This window comes from Furipterus horrens, unplaced genomic scaffold, assembly GCF_987537825.1.
Source record: "Furipterus horrens unplaced genomic scaffold, mFurHor1.1.pri manual_scaffold_5, whole genome shotgun sequence".
In the NCBI taxonomy this organism is placed as follows: Eukaryota; Metazoa; Chordata; class Mammalia; order Chiroptera; family Furipteridae; genus Furipterus; species Furipterus horrens.
The window spans coordinates 194,469,291-194,474,660 of NW_028327175.1; the positions used below are offsets into that span (position 1 = coordinate 194,469,291).

At 44.1% G+C, this 5,370-nt stretch overlaps 1 pseudogene; it reads left to right on the forward strand.

The window, feature by feature from the left end:
• The first annotated feature begins 609 nt into the window (after positions 1-609).
• On the forward strand, positions 610-1,334 carry LOC150010700 (14-3-3 protein zeta/delta pseudogene; annotated as a pseudogene).
• Positions 1,335-5,370: the final 4,036 nt, after the last annotated feature.

Genomic DNA, 5,370 nt, shown 5'->3' on the forward strand with positions numbered 1-5,370 from the left:
ATGATGATAATGGCCAATGGGGCGTCTGAACTAATCACACACCTCCAAGGCCCCTCGCGCCTTGCAGCTGAACAGGCAAAACACCTGGTTTTAACAAGATGATATAATAATAATCATCGACACTGTTTACTAAGCACCTATGCGCCAGGCACCATAGTCACATCATTTCACTTTCTTCTCCTAATCATCTTGCAAGGTAGGCAGTATTCACCCGTTTAGAAGATGGCAAAACTGAGGCCCAGAGAGGTAAAGTCACTTGCCCAGGGTCACACAGCTACTAAATGGCTGAGCTTAGATTGGAAATCAGATCTGTTTATTATACTACCGAAGCCACCTACATAAAATGAGAGACGCCCTGGCAACACCCTATGGGACTGGCCAGGAGACTAACAGAAGGGACTAGAGAGCCCGGGAGTAAATCCACGCTTTGACAGTCACCGGTCTGCCAACAGGGTTGCCAAGAATACACAGTGGGGAAAAGATAGTCTCTTCAAAAAATGATGTCAGGAAAGTCTCAGTCTTGCTGCCACTCCCCCCCCCCCCCCCAGCAGAGACTACTGAGGCGCCATCAGTCCACCACCCCCCACTCCAAACACAGAGCCTCCTGTCATGGATAAAAAGTGGCTGGTGCTGAAGGCCAAGCTGGCCGAGCAGGCTGAGCAACAGGACGGCGTGGCAGCCCGCGCAACGTCTGTGCTGAGCAAGGAGAGGAATCTTCTCTCGGGTTCTTATAAAAACGTTGTAGGAACACGTAGGTCGTCTTGGAGGGGCGTCTCGAGTATACTGAGCGATAGACAGAAGGTGAGGAGAAAAAAAACAGCCGGGGGCTTGAGAAAACAGACAAGAGATTGAGGAGACTGAGCCAAGAGAGATCTGAGGTGATGTACTGTCTCTCCCAGGAACGTTCTTGATCCTCGCTGCTTCACAAGCAGAAAGCAGAGTCTCCTCTTTGAAAATGAAAGGGGACTACTACTGTCACTTGGCTGAGGTTGTTGCTGGGGACGCCAGGAGAAGGACGGTGGGTCGGTCACAGCAAGCATACCAAGAAGCTTTGAAACCAGCAAAAAAGGAAATGCAACCAGCACATTCTATCAGGTTGGGTCTGGCCCTGCGCCCCTCTGTGTTCTGTCCCGAGATTCTGAGCTCCCCGGAGAAAGCCGGCTCTCTCACAAAGACAGCTTTTGATGAAGCCACTGCTGAACTCGATACATGAAGGGAAGAGTCATGCAAAGAGCATGCTAATAATGCAATCACCGAGAGACAACTTGACATTGCAGACATCGGGTACCCAAGGAGACGAAGCTGAAGCAGGTGAGGGAGGAGAAGAAAAGTAACGACCTTCCAACTTTTCTCTGACTCGTTTTAAAATTCACGTAGTAGACATTGATCATCCACGTGGTCCCACAGATCGTTTTCTGTTTCCAATTTATGACAGCCTTGTGTTACTTCTATTGGAATTTCTGCATTTCCCATGTGGTTTTTATGTTTACTATAAGGGGAGTAGAGCCAGTTACTATTTAGGGAGTTGTGTTTTCATCTTGAGGTGGTCAGTGGGAGGATGTGGCATTTTTATACAAGTTATACATGTCTGGCATTGTACTTTTGGGACATGGTGGCTTCACAAGGGCCCGTGCTAAAATGGCATCCATGTCCAAGCAAAGAAAACTGCCTACACATTGGTTTGTCCTGGTGGGGAATAAAAGGGATCAATGGTTCCCGTCACAGGTGTACTCATTGTGGGTACGTAAAGTTTGGGGGCACCCAGAGGGCTGTCGTGGAAATGACTGTCCCATAAAGAGTGCACACTGAACCCTGTGAGTAGCTGCGGAATACTCAGTGTCAGCGCACACACCTTTAACTAGCGCGGCCGAAGGATTCCTTTGGCTGTGACCCAGCGTACTCTGGATAAGGGCAGAAATGGTTCCCATGCCATTGTTGGTAAGGGTCCCTGCTGTTCGCTTTCACTATTTTTGCTACACTCATTTTATTTGCATTAAAATGTTTCAGGCAACCAAAGAGCAGATGTACAAGTAAGGAGGTCATGAAGTTAATCACGTGACCTCCATTGCCTTATGTATATCAGGCACAGCAGTAAAACGGACAAAAAAAGAACATATACTTAACTTTTCTTAGGGTTTTTGTTTGTTTGTTTTTGTTTTTGTTTTTTTGCTTTAGTGATTTTTTTTTTTATATACTTGCCTAACATGCATGTACGGTAAACACAGTTAACAGGGAAAAAACTTGAGATGATCGCTAGCTTTGTTAATATCTTATGAAAATTTCATGAACGATCTAAGCATAAGGTTGAGAACACATGCATTAAGCTCATGTAAGTGGAATAAAAGTTTTATGAGTGGAAATAAATAAATAAGTAACGTCGGGAAAACTAGATGTCCACATGCGACAGAAGGAAATTGGACCTTTAACTCACTCAAGCCATATGCAAAAATCAACTCAAAATGAACTGAAGACTTAAACTTAAGATCTGAAACGGTAAACTGTGTGAAGTGGTGGGTATGTCAATTTGCTTGATTGAGGTGATTACGTCACAATGTGTGTGTGTATATATATATATATATGTATATGTATATATCAATACATCATATATCTCAATACATATATACAGGATCACCAATTCATATATCTTCATCATAGAATTCTTATATGTCAATTATACTTCAGTAAAGCTGGAGAAAAGGAGAAAGAGACAGAGAGAAGCCCTATGCTTAAGACGACCACATAACTCATAGTCTGAACTCAAATGTTGAATTGCATGAGCAACTTTCCTGGTTTGCCCAGGACTGAGGAGTTTCCCAGGACATGGGACTTCCAGTAATAAAACGGGAATGGTCCTGGGCCGACTGGGACAGTTGGTCACTCCATTACTGAGAGTGAAAGGGAACATGACTATCCACCCAATTTGCAATAAATACTTCCTGATTCTCTATGGGATTTCTTCTTTGATCAATGGGTTGTTTTCAAGTGTGTTAGTTTCCATGTATTTGGAATTTTTTTAGGTTTTCTTTTTTTTTTCAGTTCAAGTATAATTCCATTTTGATTAGAGAGCATTCTTTGTATGATTTTAACCTTTTGAAATTTATTGAGACTTGTTTCATGATCCAGCCTATGCTCTACTATTTGCAGGGGGGGTGGGAATATGCACTCTGCTGTTGGGTGGAGAAGTCTATAAAAGTCAACTGGGTCAAGCTGGTTGGTAGTTCTGTTCAGATCTTCCACACCCTTTGTCTGCTTGCTCTGTCGCTTCCTGAGAGGGGAGTAATAAAACCTCCTACCATGACAGTAGATTTGTCTGCCTTTCCCTTTAGTTCTGCCAGGTTCCTTTTTCATAGGCACTTAGGATTGTAACATCGTCTGATGAATTGGGCTTTTTCATTATTATAAAAGGTCGCTCTTCATCTCTGGCAACATTCTTCACCTTGAGGTCTAGGTTAAATAATTCATAAGCTCCCTTCTGCCTCTAAAGAAGAGCAAGACAAGAAAGTACGTGGGTCCCTGCAGCAGCCCTAATTGTTCTAAAGTCAAAGATATTCTGGGTTTTTTGGTTTTTTTTTTCCCCACTCCCTCTCGGTGCACAGCTGATCTCAACACTCCGAGCTACCATTTATGCAACAAGAAATGGTCGGTTTGGTTCAAACCTTCCCAAATGTGATTCCAAATTGGCTGCAGGGGAAGCAGCTGTTTCTGGGAGCTGGGCTGAGAAGGCCCTTTGTCTTGGGAAAAAGGGGTAAGTTATCAGCTTAGACCCAAGTCACTGGGCTTTCCAAGGCAGATGATACTGCTGCCCTTTGGAAGCCTCAAGAACACAAGTGACCTTCTTGGGTAACAACCTCCTTCCTCGTGTCTGTTATTTCATCTGCACAGGGGTATGCACAGGGGTACTCTTGGATAGGATAGGGCCTTGGGTTCCTGTGGAATCAAGTCAACAAATATTCAGGCTCATTATGAAGCCAGGACCTATAGCAAGGCCGTGGGGGTATGAAAGGAGTAAACAGAGAAGCCAATGGCACGTGTGTGGTTTCTAGTTTGGGCAACAGAATGGTGTTCCCGAAAGCTGGAACAGTGGTGCTTGTTGGCACCGTCTTATTTCACTTTTGTACCCCCATGTTTAGCACAGTGATAAGCACCTAGTAGGTGTTTAATATATATGGTATTTCCTCACTAATCGCAGGTATTACGTTCTAGCCCCCCCGTGATAGGTGAAAATCCATGAAGTAGGAACCTTCATTTATTTTAGTATTTATATATATATATATATTAAGGCTTTATAAACCCTTCCCAAACACTCAAAAACCATTCCCAGTCCCTTATTAACCTTTCCCACTCCCTTATTAACCTTTTCCACACTTTTATAAACACTACTTATGTTCTTAAACATATTCTACACTCTTAAACCTATGTAACTTTAACAACATACGTATACAGCACTACAAAATCCCACAATATAGCAAAAAATCCATGATAAATAATTAAATATAATATTTTTTTAAATCCCACAATACAGTGAGGCTGTGATAAGTGAACCGCGATATATTTTTGGCTGATTTAATAAATAAGTGAATGAAACTGAAGTCAGAATGTGCTCTCAGACTTCCGGCCAAGATGGAGGCCTAGACAACAGACACACTGCATCTCCCTCCACAACTAAGAAGAAATACAACTATCTCAAAACTAGAGGCAACCAGAGTTTTAGAAAATCAAGCTGTATGGAAGTCCAACAAACAAAGGCATAGAGAAAAAAAATACTCAGCCAGACAGGTAAGAGGGGCGGAGCCAGGCAGAGAGGACACAGTGTAGTGGTGGCAGCAGCAGGCCAGCAGAAAGTGCAATTACACATTTTAAAAAGTAGGGAGGGACACCTGGGGAGTGCTCCAAGCACCAGACCAGATCATGCAGCTCACAGTTCCAGCCCTGGAGAAAATCAAGCCTCATTGCTTCTGACTGTGCAAACCAGTAGGTGTTGAGGCGGAGGAAGAAACTGCTAGTCTCTCAGCAGAGTTCACTTGTTTAGAGGCCCCCATGATCCTAGAACATCCACAGACCCATCACTCTGGGAACCACGACCAGGGCAACAGCTTAGAGGGGCACCAATTCCATATGGGAAGTGGGATAGTGCCTGGAAAAGGGGTAAGTGCTTAGCAAGTGGCATTGTTCCCTCTCAGGGCCCTCCCCCACATGCAGCACCACAGTGCGGTGAAACAGGTCACCCATACTGACGAATACCTAAGGTTCCACCCCTTACAACATAACAGGTGCGACAGCTCTACCTAAGACACAGAGGCAAACACAGGAGCCTGTCAAGATGAGGATACAGAGAGATATGGCCCAAAAGAGGGAACAGATCAAGGTTCC